We start from the raw sequence: 17,501 nt of genomic DNA on the forward strand, positions 1-17,501 counted from the left end.
AGAGTTCTGGTAGCTCCCCTGCCATTTGCTGGAGATCTGAGGCAGGATCCTTTATGTTCTAGTTGCTCTTTTAAGCCATCTTTTAAGCTTTTTTTTTTTTTTTTTTTCCTGTGCCCCAGGGCAGATGAATCTGCTCATGGTCCCTCAGTACTCTCTCTCCTCACTGCAGTTGGCAGCATCGGGGGTGGGATTCCCTTACTGTGTCTCCGGCTCAATGTTCTCTATGTGGTCTCTCTATCTTTTGTTGTGCAGAAGCTGTTCGGTCAGCTCTCCGTTCTTCTTCAGGAGGAATTGCTGTATAAGTAGGTATAGATTTGCTATGTCCACAAAGGAGGTAAGTTCAGGATCTTCCTACATTGGCATCTTGGGTTAGAACCCTTTGGAATTTTCTACATAGACAATCATGACATCTGCAAACAATGACAGTTTTATATCTTCCTTTCCAATCTGTATAGCTTTCATTATTTCTTTTTATTGAGAATTCCTGGGATGGTGGTTATCACCCCCTCAGCCTAGAAGGAGGAATCAATACTGTACTAAATCACTCAGAAATCATACTGTCCCAATACCCCTGGCCAACATGAGGAAGAGAAAGGTCTTTCCCTTGAAAACTGGCCAGTCTATGTTCATCTAGGAAGGGCTGGGAGAACTGACACAGAGAGGACTATGGCATGATACTGGGGGCAGGATGGAGGTCTATTGGACCCCACACTGGCTCCTCAGAACCAGGGGTGGGGGAAGCAGATTCACATTTTCTCTGGGGCTGGGGAGACTCATTTATTACCCTTGATAAGGCTGTCAGTTTTCAAAGCAAAAATTTCATCCTGTACATTGAGCACACGGTTTTCAGCAGTGAGATAGATACAATTCTGTGATGTGGCAGTCTTCTTGGAGATGTTCTGGGCTTCCTAGATCTTGCACAGTCCAACGTAGCCAGGGGTCTTGCCTAGGGCTTCTCCAAGCATCCTGGTGGCCTCAGCCTCACCTTCAGCCTACACAGCCTTCTGCTGCTGTTTCTGCTTTGCTTTTTCCACCTGAACATGGGCTCCCTGGGCCTCCTGCTGAGCTACTTGTTTGGCTTCCATAGCAGCTGTATACTCTCTCAGCTAAAGCTCAGCTCTGTGATGACTACATCATCCAGTATAAGGCCGAATTCCTCAGCCCTCTCTGTCAGCGCCCGTGAGATCAACCAGGATAAGGCCGAATTCCTCAGCCCTCTCTCTCCGTGCCCATGAGATCAACCAGGATGTCTGGGCTCCCTGGATAATTGGCTGCGAGGTATTGAACTTGGCCACACCATCCTCAGGCACCTCCTTGTCAGCTGATGGCAGTCCTCACTCCTCCTAGTCTAGCTCTAGGCACTGGTACATGCTGGGAAGCTCCATGACATTGGGTTGAGACAGCACTCACAGGAAGATGCTTACCATCTGCAGGTCTTTTGTGCCTGTGGGAGAGGACATTTTTTAGGGTCCAGCCTGAATGTCCTGGATGATGGGGTACTGGAACCAGGGGGTCCTGAAGTGAAGGCCCTCATCTGATTAGAGAAAATGGCTCTGTGCCCACTTTCTGTGGTGAAACAGACTCATGAGTGCTGTAGGCCATGGTGCCAGCCCCCAGCAGCAACTTTAGCACCTTGCCCATGTCCCTCTATCTATGTATTTCAAGTTCTGGGCCATGGTCTGATCCTGAGGCCGGTGGCCCCGAAGGCAAGAAGGGGGACTTGGCCTGCTTCTACCCCACTCCAGTTTAGAGATTGCACCCTTCACATGTGGATCCGGGGCCCAAGGTCCTCATAGGAGAAAGGACACCAGAAGTGCCCCGATCTGTATACATTTTCTTGTCTTGTGTTATCTTCTTACATTAACTAGGACGTTGCTGTTGAATAGGATTGGTGAGAAGGGACATCCTGTCCTTATTCCTGATGTTAGCAGAAAAGCATCTGGTTAATCCCTAAGAAGTGTGATGTTATATGTACATTTTTAGTAGATGTTCTTTATTAAGCTGAGGAATTTCCCCAGTATTCCTACTTTGCTGACAGTTTTTCTCATGAATGGCTTTTGCGTTTTTGTCAAATGTTTTTTATGCATTGAACAATATGACCGTATGATCGTATGTTGATAGGATGGATTACCTTAATTGATTTTTGCATGTTGAACTGGATTTACATACTTGGAATAAATCCCACTTGACTGTGGTATATAATTCTTTTAATACATCATTGGATTTGACTTGGTAAAAATGTGTTGAATATTTTTGCACCTGTGTCATGAGGTATATATTGGTCTGTAATTTTCCATTCTTGTAGTGTCTTTATCTAATTTGGTATTAGGGTAATGTTGGCCTCATAGAGTGAGTTAGGAAGTGTTCCCTCTGTTCCATCCATTGGTTTTTCTTTTTCCAATTAAAATTTATATTTGTGAGAGAGAGAGCAAGAGAGAGAGAGCGTGCAAATGCCCACATACTTGTGCACACAATAGCCGGGGGATGGGGGGGGGGTGAGGCAGAGGGAGAGGGAGAGAGAGAATTTTAAGCTGAATCTACACTGAGCACAGAGCCCAATGTGGGGCTCGATGTCAGGACCCATGAAATCGTGAGCTGAGCCAAAACCAAGAGTCAGACGCTTAACTGACTGGGCCACCTAGGTGCCCCATCTATTGAGTTTTTAAGGTGAAGAATCACACCTTTAATTTTTAATATTGCTGAACATTTTAATTTGAAATCATGCTATCACATTTCTGCTTTAATATTTTTGATTATCTTAATTTCATCACCTTTCCACACATGACAACATAAATGTGGTTATACATACATGTCCACCTTTTTAATGCAGTCTACTATTTTCCTTACTTTGGGCTTGAATTTCCACCTCCTTTTTTTCTAAAAAAAACAATCTCCTCATTAACCCATTTTAATAATCTATTACGTATCCTTCTATATTATTTTGCATTCTTATCATCAATCATGATAGAAATACACATGCATGCATGTATAAACACATAATGTTTTTTTTTTTCATTGCTACCATGATGGTATCGTATTAATTGTACTTCTCCATATCTTGTATATTATGTATATAATGATAACCTTGTATAAATGTCTCCGAGTCAACTTATATAGTTCTAATTCATTGTTTTAAATGGTTGTATCATATTTGTGGTGTAGGTATCTTATAGCTTATTTACACTTCTTGTTTTGATGAGCCTTTAATTTTGTTTCCAGTATTACTATAAACATCCTCACACATAGGACTTTATATTTTGTGCTTCTATTTCTATGGAAGAGATATCCAGGAGTTGGATTACTGAGTACAAGATGTATGTGTGTGTCTGTGTGTATTGTTTTAATACACGGTTTTACAAGTTTTGGCTCTGAAGTTCCCAAAGTCTTAAGACTTGAGAATTTTCCCACCAGTGTATAGGAATAACCTTTCGCTGCATCCTTACCAATAATTAGAATTATAACTCTTAATGTTTAACCATCTCATGTATGCAAACTAATAATCTCATTATTTCTCTAATTTGCATTTATCTCACTACCATAGACTTTTGGCTCCCTCCACCCATATTTATTAATATACTGGCAGTTTAGATTTGCTACTCTGTGAATTCCTCTTATCCTTTTCCCATTTTTTTTAAGTTAGTTTTTCAGACTACTTTCTATATAGTTTGGATATTAAACCCTTGTCATCTTTATTAAAATATATTTGCTGATCTGTATTTGTATATTAATGATATCTCTTGTCATTCAAAAAATTTGAATTTGTATGTAGTCAAATGTCAGCCTTTAATCTTTTCGAACTCTCACCATTTCCAGTGGAGATGATTTCTCTGACTCCTATATTGTACCTCTAGCTTCCTAATTTTCCTTGCAACATTCATATTGGTTTTCGTATATTTAACTCTAATTCAGCTGGATTCTGTGATGTACTATAGGGTACATGCTATACGATAGCAGTTCAATATTATTAACAGTCAATTATATGTAAATTTAATTGCCACCTTCATTTTATATTTAATTATATATACATGTATGTAATTGTATTGTCATTATAGCATATCCACTAAGGTAGATGCCCTCACTATTCCTTTTCATAATAATCTTACCTGCTCTTGGTCATTTATTTTTCCAAATAAACTTTAGATTATTTTGTGCAATTCCAAAATAAGAAATCCTGTGCAATCTAGTTAATATTCAATTAATTGTATTCTAATTTTATGATATCAATGAAATCTTCTCATCCAAGAACATAGTTTATCTTTCTAATTGGTCAGATTTTGTTTTCTGTCTTTCCAAAAGACTTTATGGTTTTCTTCATATAATTCTGCTTTTCTTGTCAAATTTATTTCCAAATATTTTATATTGTTTCACTCTAATAAATGGAATGGTTTCCCAGTTCCTACTTCCTTCCTCCTTAACCTCTGGTATTTAAGCTCTACTCTGAGAATCTTGTTATAAATATTGTCGGAGGTTCACCAAAGTGGATTATTGATTGATTTTGGAGATGGCGAAAAAGGTTAAATCACTCGATTATATGGTTCAATTCTTACCTGGAGGAAGCCAGGTAAATATATCCAACCATCTAAATACCCTCTGCTCTATGTCTTTCATTTGTGTCTCCAGATCCATTTCCCAATCTTCTGCACCCTGCTGTTTGCCCCAGGAATTGACTTTGCCCTCTGGCTTCTGACTGAGCTTGTCCAGTGGGAAGCCCTGTCAGGTCAAAGGGTAGGAGAGTGATGTCGTGACATTTATGCCTCTGAGCTCCCTCTGTGTAGGCTCATCATTGGCTGGCTACATCCTTCATATGAAGGTTCCAGCTTCTATATAGTGTCCCTCTATACTTAGCTCTCTTGGGCTTGGGATATATATTAAAGTTCTTTCCCCTCAGTCCTTTGGGCCTGGAGTTGCTAAATCACCCTTCAGTTACTAGCCTGGGGATGCTGATAATCCTTTTTGATTTTCTTATACCCTTGCCCACACCGCATTAGTTCCTTTATTAAACTCTCCTGAAATTACCCAATTTGAGTGTTATCGGTTTCCTGCTGTGACCCTGACTGATACATACTTGTAACTCCATTTATTATTTCCTCCTTCCTCCTAGTCCTGGAGACTCAGAGTAACTTAGATGCACCCAGATGGATAAAAGCTTTTGGGTTAACTTCAACACATAGTTTGAGATGTCTAAGAGGAAACATCTGATCTGAGATGTTTGTCTAAATCTTCTTTCTAAACCAAGACTGTAAGGCTATAAGCTTACCTCAGAGAACTCTGTGGTCTAGACTGTACAGGACACTCTGGCCAGGCTCCATCATTTCTTTCACCCACAGTGCCAACTTCCTTCCTTCTCTCTAACAGACTGGAATGCACTCTCAAGGCTGAGTAGGATTCAGTTTTGCTTCTTTATTCTTGCTGCATTGCAGAAACACAAATATTCTTGCTTTATTGTCTTCCCTCTCTCTTTTTAAAATTCTCACAGGTTTGAAATCTTTTACATAGTTTTCCAGGTATTATAGCTATAGTAGGAAATTCCGTATGAATTCAAATACAAATTGGTGTTCATGTTACAAAAAATAACAGTACTCAAAATATGATATCTAGTCCAAGATTTGTTATTACTAGCCATGTGAGTATGATATTTATTGTTTTTAGTCTCGGATTCCTGATTTATGAAATGGAATCATTCTTCCTGGCTCACTGTAAAATATATGATAGTATATGGGGGAATTTAAAAACAGCATATCTTGTGTGTGTGTGTGTGTGTGTGTGTGTGTGTGTGCATGTGCATGCGCGAACACACACACACACACACACACACACACACACATCCAGTGTGGTGGCAGGGGCAGAAACCCGTTTTTCAACTTGCTCGTCCTGTCCTTTAATATGATGGCAAATGGGCATTTGTTTGAACTCGGTAATCCTTTCTTCCATGATTTCAGACTGGCAATCGATTTATTCTCAATATAGAAAACAGTTGATACTTTTTAATTTTATTTTTATCATTTCAGTTGATAAACCCCAATGAACACAATCTTATTTTTAACCAAAAAGTACCCGGGGTGCCTGGGTGGCTCAGTGGGCTAAGCGTCTGCCTTCGGCTCAGGTCATGATCTCAGGGTCCTGGGATCGAGTCCCGCATCAGGGTCCCCCCTTGGCTGTGAGTCTGCTTCTCCCTGTCCCTCTGTGATCTCTCTTGCTCTCACTCTCTCTCAAACAAATAAATAAAAATCTTAAAAATAACCAAAAAGTACCTGAAGAGGCTAAACCCAAGTGGATTTTGTTGGCCAGAATTCCTTGGGCTCTTCTTTGAAGAAGGACCCTGCCTTTGAAGAAGTGAGTCAGTTCAGTGATATCCCAGGGAAACTCAGCATGGGAATGACTGGAACCCATTCCTTCCAGAGATTACAGTTTGAGAATAATGGCCGATGGACTAAGCCCCACGCGGGAGATGAACTATGAATTGTTTGGATGTGACAGGAGCTCTGATGTGAGGGAAAACTCTGTGTCATCAGAGGAAAATCCCATTTGTGATAAATCCCCAACTTGTGGTTCATATAATCCTAGTTTTGAGCCCAGTGCAGCATATATAAGACATATAAAATGTCTGAATACGGAGAAACCTTCAGAATACAATGAATGTGGTAAACTTTCAGCAATAGTTCACATTTTATCAGAGCTCTCATAGGAGGGGACAACCTTATAGTGTAATAAATATGAGAAAGCCTTCAGTTACAGGTCATCTCTTAATTCATAGTGAAGAAATAGTGAAGAAATAGTGAAATTCATAGTGAAGAAAGCCTTACAAGTGTGATGTATGCGGAATAGCATTTATTTGGGGCTCAAATCCTATTCAGCATCAGGAAAGTCATAGTAGAGAAATACCATATGAGTGTAATGAATATGGAAAAGCTTTTGGCCAGAGTTCACACCTTATTGAACAAACCAGAATTTAGAGTGCTAAAAAACCCTATTTGTGCAGCCCATGTGGGAAAAAAAAAAAAAAAAAAAAGGTAAGGTGGAGATCTGCTCTTAATGACTATTAGAATATCCATAATGAGGAAAAGTCCTAAGAATGCAACCACATGTGATGAAGCCTTTCTGCGGATATCTCACCTTATTTACCATCATCCGAATTCACAGTGAAGAGAATGCCTATGAATGCAATGAGTGTGAAAAGGCCTTCAGTTGGAAGTCTCATCTTGTTTGACATCAGAAAATCCACGATGGAAAAAACTCTGTGATTAGGACATGGAATAGGTTCCAATGAGAACCCGGGTTTTGGGGCTTAAGCAATTTTTCGTCTCTAGAGACATGTTGCTCTGGGTGGACTTAGAAAAATACTTAGAAAAATAACTAACACTGATCATTGAGAAGAAAAGACTATAAAGAGTGATCATTATTTAGTGCTTAAGTGTAGACAAATGGAGACAAAATTTGAGTCTGATTTACAGGTTTATTAGGTTGCAGATAACCCGAAGCTAAGCCAGCCCCATAATAGACTGTAAAATTCTAATATGCTGATTAATAGATTTGTTAACAATTCCAGTGCCATTTTGACTGTCCCTTAACTGGAGGCAGTATGGCCTCCATCACGTATCTTTCACGTACCGCCTCTGAAAACATGGATATATCTGCTGACTCTCCAAGCACCAGTTTCCTTATCTGTCAAACAGGAATCGCAACACTTACTAACATTGGGAAGGTTAGCAAAGATTCTGTATATGAAAAACTTCCAGTATAATGTGTGGCACATACTATAGGCACCATAAATTATTACTAATTATCTGATTTTGTCCTGGCCATTCCAGTTCCACTAGAACCAGCACAGGCCGTTTTCTTCCCCACCGCCCCCCTCCCCCACTTGGGGATAAAAAGGAGGGGTGTTATTGATTTTTAAACTGCAAATAGTCGTGACAAAAAGGTTTTTTTTTTTTTTTAAAATAAATTCACACTAAGCCTGTTTTCTTTATCTTTATTATGGGAGTGCTTACTTCATAGACATCTTTGTACAGTTGAAAGAGCCTGGGCTTATGCAGTCAGACATACCTGCTGCTTTCTAGCTCTGTGACCGTGGCAAGGTACGTAATCTCTCTGAGCTTTACAGTTCTTAACTATAAAAATGGTGATGGTAATAACTGTCTTGCAGAATTGGAGGACTGATTAGAATTTCAACTTAGAGAGTACTTGGCACACAGTAGGCACATAATAAACCATACCCATCATCATTCTCTACCATGAGTCTCTCTCCTTTAGAATATGTTCTTTATAGCTGTGAAACTGATTCTAGCTCTCACTTAAACTAGTGACTTTCTGATGTCTCATTCTCACTCAAGAAAAGAGAATGTATCCACTTAGTAGGCTTTGTAGCAGCTTATAAAAAGACTGGGATTCAGGGCTCTGCAATCTGGATTCAACCCTCCTGTGCAGCGTATGTCCTATGTGCCAGGCCACTGACCTAGATTATCTGCAGCTCTCACAGCTCTGCCTCTTGGGCAAATTGAGGAATATTATCTCCACTTGACCAATAAGAATACTAGGACTCTAAGAGGTTAAATAACTTTCTCAAGTGTTTGAAGCCAGTGTTTGAATACAATGTTGACTCTCACCAAGGGCTATGGTAATTATACCATGCTACACTGGTAATCGTTTATTTTAGTGAATGCCTACTGTGTCCCCAGCACTGTGCTCGTAAGACACACATGAATCACATTGGATTTCAGAAAATGAGAAAATTGAGGCTCACAGAGGGCTCTTTCCCTATAGTTACACAGTAGGTATTATAATAATACGTGCCCTTGTTTATTGAGGGCTCATTGCATGCCAGGCACTGTAGTAGATTCTTGACATAAATTATTGTATTTGATTCCCAGAAGTAAGTTTGTGTAAATTTATTTGTACTTTAAAAAAGGGACAACTGAGGTTCAGAGAGGGTGAAGTAACTGCCCTAAGATGACACAGTGACTAAGCAACAGAACTGGGATTTGGAGCCACTATTTTCTTAATTTTGTTCTTTCAAGATTTTATTTATATTCAAGTTAGTTAAAATATAGTGTAGTGTTACTTTGGGGAGCAGAATTTAGTGATTCATCACCTGCGTATAACACCCAGTGCTCATGACAACAAGTGCCCATCACCTATTTACTCCATCCCCCTACCCCTGTCCCCTCCAGGAACCTTCAGTTTGTTCCCTATGGTTTGCCTCTCTCTCTGTTTTTATCTTATTTTTCATTCCCTTCCCCTCTGTTCCTCTGTTTTGTATCTTAAATTCCACATATGAGTCCAATCATATGGTATTTGTCTTTCTCTGACTGATGTATTTTGCTTAGCATAATAACCCCTAGTTCCACCCACGTCATTACAAATTCCTCGATCCACGCCATTACAAATACCAAGATTTCAGCCTTTCTGACGACTGGGTAATATTCCAGTGTGTGTGTGTGTGTGTGTGTGTGTGTGTGTGTGTGTGTGTGTGATATCTTCTTCATCTGTTCTTCAGCTGATAGACATCTCTGGGCTCTTTCCATATTTTGGCTATTGTTCATAACAGCACTAGCCACATTGGGGTGCATGTGCCCCTGTGAATCACTGTTCTTGTACCTTTGGATAAATACCTAGTAGTGAAATTACTGGGTCATAGGGTAGTTCTATTTCCGTCTTTTTGAGGAACCTCCATACTGTTTTACAGAGTGGCTGTACCAAGTTTGCATTCCCACCAACAGTACAAGGAGATTCCCCTTGCTTTGAATCGTGCCCGACATCTGTTGTTTCCTGAGTTGTTAATTTTTAGACATTCTGACATGTGTGAGGTGGTATCTCATTGTAGCTTTCGATTTGCATTTCCCTGATGATGAGTGATATTGAGCATTTTTTCATGTGTCTGTTAACCGTTTCTGTGTGTTCTTTGGGGAAATGTGTGTTCATATCTTCTGCCCATTTCTTAACTGGATTTTTTTTTTTAACTTTTTGCGTATTGAGTCTGATGAGTTCTTTGTAGATCTTGGATACCAGCCCCTTATCCAAAATGTCATTTGCTAATATCTTCTCCCACTCGGCAAGTCGCCTTTTAGTTTTGTTGATTGTTTCCTTCGCTGTGCAGAAGATTTTTATCCTGATGAAGCCCCAGTGGCTCCTCTTTGCTTTTGTGTCCCTTGCCTCTGGAGACATGTCTCACAAGAAGTTACCATGGCCAAGGTCAAAGAGGTTGCTGCCTGTGTTCTCCTCAAGGATTTTGATGACTTCCTGTCTCACACTGAGGTCTGTCATCCATTTTGAGTTTGTTTTTGTGTATGGTGTGAGAAAGTGGTCCAGTTTCTTTCTTCTGCATGTCGCTGTCCAGTTTTCCCAAGGCCATTTGTTGAAAAGGCTGTCTTTTTTTCCGTTAGACATTCCTTCCTGCTTTGTGGAAGATTAGTTGACCATAGAGTTGAGGGTCCATTTCTGGGTTCTCTCTTCTGTTCCATTGATCCATGTGTCTGTTTTGGTGCCAATACCATACTGTCTTGAAGATTACAGCTTTGTCATAGAGCTTAAAGTCTGGAATTGTGATGCCTCCAACTTTGGTTCTCTTTTTCAACATTCCTCTGCCTATTTGGGGTCTTTTCTGGTTCCATACAAATTTTAGAATTGATTGTGCTGGCTCCAAAAAATGCTGGTGCCATTCTATTAGGGATTGCATTGAATGTGTAGATTGCTTTGGGTAGTATAGACATTTTAACAATATCTGTTCTTACGATCCATGAGCATGGAATGTTTTTCCATTTCTTTGTGTCTTTTTCAATTTCTTTAAGTGTTCTATAGTTCTCGGAGCACAGATCTTTTCCCTCGTTGGTTAGGTTTATCCCTAAGTATCTTTTGGTTTTTGTTGCAGTTGTAAAGGGGATCGGTTCCTTGATTTCTCTTTCTACTGCTTCATTGTTGTTATATAGAAATGCAACTGACTTCTGTGTATTGATTTTATATCCTGTGGCTTTGCTGAATTCCTGTATCAGTTCTAGTATGTGTTCTTGTAAGCTTTTTGGGTTTTCTTTTCTTATTTCTTTCTTTTCTTTTCTTTCTTTCTTTCTTTCTTTCTTTCTTTCTTTCTTTCTATCTTTCTTTCTTTTCTCTGAGGAGACTTTTTTAAAATTTAAACTCAATTAGCCAACATAGTACATTATTAGTTTCAGGTGTAGTGTTCAATAATTCGTCAGTTGCATGTAACACCCAGGGCTCATCACATCACATGCCTACATTAGAGTATCATGTTGTCTATGAAGACTGATAGTTTGAGTTCTTCCTTGCCAATTTGGGTGCCTTTCATTTCTTTTTGTTGTCAGACTGCTGAGGCTAGGGCTTTCAATACTATGTTCAGCAAAGGTGGTGAGAGTAGTCATCCTTGTCGTGTTCCTGACCTCAGGGGAAAAGCTCTCATTTTTTCCCATTGAGGATGATAACTAGCTGTGGGTCTTTTCGTGTATGGTCTTCATGATGTTGAGGTATGTTCGTTCGTTCATTCTTTCTTTCTTACCTTTTATTTATTTGTCAGAGAGAGAAAGAGCAAGAGCGAGCACAAGCAGGGAGAGTGACAGGCGGAGGGAGAAGCCTGCTCTCGGCTGAGCAGGGAGCCAGATGAAGGACCTGATCCTATGATCCTGGGATCATGGCCTGAGCCAAAGGCAGATGCTTAACTGACTGAGCCACCTGGACATCCCGAGGTGTGTTCTTTCTATCTGTACTTTGTTAAGGGTTTTGTTGTTGTTGTTGTTGTTGTTGTTGTTGTTGTTTAATCAAGAAAGGATACTGTCAAGTGCTTTTCTTGCATCCATCATGTGGTTCTTATCCTTTCCTTTATTAATGTGGTGTATCACGCTGGTTGATTTGTGGATGTTGAAACCACCCCTGCAGCCCAGTATTTGTAGCCACTATTTCCTGAATTGGTGTCAGTGCTGTTATCTTATACCAAAGTATCCCTCAACCTTATTTCCCCTGGCTTCCCACCAAATTGCCTCTCTTGTGAATACAAGAGTTGTGGCGAACTAGAAGATAAGATAGCAGAGCCAAAGGTTTAAGGAAAGACTGAGCACACCACCTGAAATGATGGTCTCCATCACATACCTTTCACTTACCACCTCTAAAACTGTGGATACATCTGCTGACCTCTCTGAACATCAGCTTCCTGATCTGTCAAACAAGAATAACAACACCTTAACAACGTCAGCAAGATTAGAAAAATTCCTATATATGAAAATTTTCTGATATAATGCATGGCAACATAGTAGATGTTCAAGTAGAACAAAGTATGATATTCCAAATTCTCTCATTCCACAACCACAAGGTTCACATTATGGGAACATCTAAAAATGGAAGAAATGAATATTAAACCACTTTTTATCATCACAGAACTGGACAAAAGCACTCCTTTGCTCCATAATAGTCCGTGACTCCCCTTGCTGTCAGGATAGCCCATGCTTCTTAGCATGAATATGAAGTCCTCTAGGATATACTCCCTTCCTACAGTTTCAGCCTTTTCTGTCTTCAACCCCTATCCTTTCCAGTCTTTGTGCCCTATGATCCATGAATCATACAGAATATCCCAGTTGTCTGAAAGCATCATACTTTGTCTCATTTCTGGGCACTTAAAAAAATGTTCTTCCCTATACTTGAAGTGATCTTCACTGTACTAATTTCTATTTATCTTTCCATACAGTTCGGAAGCCATGTGCTCAAGAAGCCTTCTGTAGCCTCCTGATGAGCTGGCTGGGTTAAATGCTCCATCTCTGTGCTTCCCCGGTGCTCAAAGTGTTGTATTGCTATCCTAATGTTCATGTTCTCTTGGGATAATCTGTTCACTCAACTATCTCCTCCATCTCTCTGAGCTCCTTGAGGGGACTGGATTTTGAAATCCACAGTGCCCAGAACACAGTAGTGCTGAATAAATGCTTGTTCAGCATTTATTGCCAATGCAAGGACGACTGTTTAATGAAGTGCAAGCTTTAGACAAAAACTTTAACTGTGATAGGAACACTTACCATGAGATCTAGCCTCTTAGCAAATTTTAACTGTATGTTATTGGTGACTTTAGGTGCAATGTTGTGTGGAAGATCTCTACAGTTTATGCATTTTATTTAACTGAAACTTTATACCTGTGGATTAATAACTGCCTATTAATAACTGCCTAATAATTAATAACTGCCTATTTTCCCCTCCCCCCGATTCCCTGTTAATTACCATTCCAGTTTGATTTTATGAATTTAACTATCTTAGATACCTCATATAAGTGGAATCATGCAGTACTTGTCTTTTTTTGGACTGGCTTATTTCACTTAGCATACTATCCTCAGGCTTCATGCATATTGTCACATATTGCAGAGTTTCCTTCTTTTTTAAGGCTGAAAATTATCCCACTGTACACATGCATGTACCACATGGCCTCCCGTCATCTCCTACCTTTATTCTTTTGCATGTGGGCTTCCAGGTTTTCCAACACCACCTGTTGAGGAGACTATCCTTTTCCCACTGAATGACCTTGGCACCCTTGTTCAAAATCAACTGACCACATGCACCAAGGTTATTTCTGACTATTTTATTCCACTGGTCTCTGTGTCTGCCTTTATGCCAGAGCCACACTGTTTTGATTACTGTACCTTTGTAGTAAGTTTTGAAATTAGGAAGTGTGAATCCCCTATCTTTGTTCATTCTTTTCCAAAATGTTTGGGGTCCCTTGAGAGTCCATATGAATCGTAAGGTGGATTGTACTACTATATCTGCAAAAAACGCCATTGGTATTCTGACAGGTACTGCATTAAATTTATAGAATGCTTTGGGTACTATTGACATCTTAATAGTATTAAGTCTTCCAATAAATGAACATGGTATGCCTTTCCATTAATTTATGTCCTTTTAAAATTTATTTCAGCATTTTTTGTAGTTTTCATTTTTAAAAGATTGTAGTTCTTTATTTGAGAGAGAGTGAGAGGGAGAGAGAGAGAGAGAGAGTGAGCGCACAGGCAGGTGTGGGGAGAGGTAGAGGAAGAAGCAGACTCCCCACTGAGCAGGGAGCCCAATGCGGGGCTTGACCCCAGAACCCTGGGACCATGACCAGTGCTGAAAGCAGACACTTAACTGACTGAGCCACCCAGGTGCCCCCAGATTTTTTGTAGTTTGCGGTGTAATAAATTCACCTCGTTGGTTAATTTTATTTGTAAGTATTTTATTCTTTTAATGCTATTGTTGTCGAGTTTAGAGGTTTTGTAATTTCCACTACTAATCCTTTTTAAGATGTGTGGTTTGAAAATATTTTCTCTCAGGATGTAAGTTGTCCTTTTGTCATTTTATCATGTTCTTGCATTTCCAAAGTTGCTTAGGTTAACACTGTTTCCCTTTCAAACTTCAGTGGGCTTTTTTTTTTCCATGCCTTTGAAATATGGTGAGAAGTTTTTGTTACATTCTGCATTCCATTCTGATATTCCTGAGTTTTTTAATGATGTCCTAAAATTTGGGGTACATTAAACTTCATTCTGTGTGTTGTAAGTCTCTATGGATTGTGACAACTGCATAGTGTCATGTCTTAGTCTGCTCAGGTTACTAGAATAAAATACCGTACACTCGGTGGCTCAAACAACAGACGTTTATTTCTCTGGAGGCTGAGAAGGCAAAGATCAGGACACCAGAACACCAGAGTGTTCTACATGAGTACACTCTTTCTGGCTTAAAGATGGCTTCCTTCTAGTTGTGTCCTCACTTGACAGAGTGAGAGAGAACTTTGGGCATTTTCTTTTGTTACAAAGACACTACTACTCTCATCATGAAGGCCATACTCTCATCCAAACCTAGTTAATGGTTACCTCCAAATACCATCCCATTGGGGGTTAGAATTCACATATGACTTCTGAAGGCTGGGAGCACAAACGTTCAGTCCATAACCCACCTCTATAGTAGTTTCAAAGCTCCTGTACCTATTCCGTTCCCCACACACACCTCCTGCCAAGCACTGACCACTTCACTGTCTCTGGTTTTGCCTTTTCATAATTTCTTGTAATTTGATCACACAGAGAATGCGCGCGCACGTGTGCGCTCATACGTACACACACACACACACACACACACACACACACACACACACACAAAGAGAGCCATTTGAGACTGACTTCTTTCATTTATCAGTAGGAATTTAGGATTCATCCATATCTCTCTGTAGCCCGAAAGATCATTCCTTTGTTTTGCCAAACAGTAGTCCATCGTATGAAGGCAGTCAGATCATTTATTCATTCACCTCTGATGCACATCTTGATTGCTCCCTGTTTTGCAATTATGAGTAAAGGTGCTATAGACATCGGTGTGTAGGATTTTGTGCGGACAGACAATGTTGGCCTTTGCTGCTGTCCTGTGATCCTGGAAAACGATGAAGGTTAAGAGATCTCCCAAGTTTGTGTTCCAGGAAACCCCTTACGGCAAGGAGTCTTCCTTCCCCATATGACCCGGGTGAGGTTCACAGCTGCCCTCTTGTTTGCTGTGACAAAACCAGGCATGGTCGCTCTGAACTCCCATCTCTCAATTCATAAATGATTAGCTGAACTACTTGTGTTTACTGGAACACGTGGAGCAAAAATACTTGTTACTCAGACTCTGCTTAAGGTTCTGTCCTTTCCCTGGGTTTCTGAACTTTGACCCACTAGCAGTAGGTGCAAGCACACAGCCCCTTCTGAGAGTAGGCTGGCTTCAGGGTGAAGCACTCCTTGATTCACTGTCTGTTCACACCACCCGTTCATCCCATTCCTCCACCCTAGGTTCTCTGGGTCCTCTCTGTAAAGGAAGGAGCCTTTTGGCCTAACTCTTGAGCTGCTTGCTGATCTAATGGTCAGAGTATTCTCTGTGTTACTACAGTGCCTCTCCCCACCCCTTTTCGATACCATGATCCCTTGAATAGTGTTCTCCATACTAATTCTGGGTGCGTTCTGGAGGCTGATTTTTATTTGACAGGAGATAAGTGTTTCAATCAGTTGGGCAAATACATAATAGTATGATTATTTTCTCTTATTACTCTAAGACTCTAACTTTGGTAAGGACCTATCAAACTGTCTTCTAAAGTTCCTGTACAGTTTCGAGCTCCAACCTTAAGTGAATGGCTGCTCCTGTTGCTCAGCATGCTCACCAGCAGTTGGTTTTGTCAGTTTTCTGGATATTAGCCATCTGAATAATGTGTAGTGTTATCTCATTATTACTTTAATTTGCGTTTCCCAAGTGCCAAATGATCTCAATCATCTTTTCATATGCTCACTAGCCATTTGTATATTTTAATTGGTGAGGTGTCTATTCGGATCTTTTGCCCATTTGTAATTGAGTTATTTGTATATTAGTTGTTGAGTTATATCAGTTCTTTGTATATTTGGATACAAGTCTTTTATCAGACATGAGTTTTAGCAAATATTTTTCTTCCAGTCTCTGGCTTGCCTTTCATTTCTGAACAGCCTCTCTTGTAGACTGCAAGCATTTTTTAAATTTTTAATAAAGTCCAATTCTGCTTTCTTTTTTTTTTTCTTTTTCATGGACGGTACTTCTGCTGTCCTGTATAGCAAATCCAAAGTCATGTTGATTTTCTCCTATGTTTCCTTCCAGATGCCTTATAGTTTGAATTTTAGATATAGGCCCTTGGTCCATTTTGAGTTAATTTGTGTGAAAGTGTCAGGTCTGGGGCTAGGTTGAACTTTTTTGACCTTGGAGTCCAAATTGCTCCAGAGCCATTTATTGAGAAGACTATTCTTTCTCCATAAAACTTTGCTTGTAACTTTGTCAAGTACAACTGAGTCATATTTGTGCAGGTCTCTGACAGGTTTGCTGTTCTGATGCACTGAACTCTGTGTCTGTTCTTTGCTAATACCACACTGTCTTAATTACTACAGCTTTATAATAAGTCTTGAAATCAGATGATGAGTCCTAGACCTTTGTTTTTCTTTTCTTAGAATTGTGTTACCTATTGTGTATTTAGAATTGTGTTTTCTATTCTAGAGTCTATATGTTTTAGATCAGTATGTCAATATCTTCAGAGAGTTTGCTGCAGTTTAGATGGGTATTGTGTTGTTTCTCTATGTAAGTCTGGGAAGAATTGAAATTTTAACAAGTGCGAGTTTTCCAGTCCATGTATATGGAATACATCTCCTTTTAGTTAGATTTTATTTGATTTCTACATCATCATCGTTTGTGGTTTTCCACAGATTCTGTGTATATTTGTTATATGTGTACCTAAGTACTTGATATATAGGGCTACTATTGCAAAAGGTAGTTGGGGGTGGGGGGAATGTTAGTTGGATACTAACCCTTTAGCCAGTTAAAAAATTGACAGAAGACATGAACAGACATTTCTTCAAAGAAGACATACAGATGACCAACGGACACATGAAAAGATGCACAACATCACTCATCATCAGTAAATCAAAACTGCAATGAGCTATTGCATCATCCCTGTCAGAATGGCTAAAGCCCAAAACATAAGAAACGACAAGGGTTGGCGAGGATATAGAGATAAA

The 17,501-nt window shown here is 39.8% G+C and overlaps 1 pseudogene; it reads right to left on the bottom strand.

The window, feature by feature from the left end:
* Nucleotides 1-773: 773 nt before the first annotated feature.
* Nucleotides 774-1,641, bottom strand: LOC131820943 (prohibitin-2-like; annotated as a pseudogene).
* Between the last annotated feature and the right edge of the window lie 15,860 nt (nucleotides 1,642-17,501).

Source organism: Mustela lutreola, chromosome X, assembly GCF_030435805.1.
Source record: "Mustela lutreola isolate mMusLut2 chromosome X, mMusLut2.pri, whole genome shotgun sequence".
In the NCBI taxonomy this organism is placed as follows: Eukaryota; Metazoa; Chordata; class Mammalia; order Carnivora; family Mustelidae; genus Mustela; species Mustela lutreola.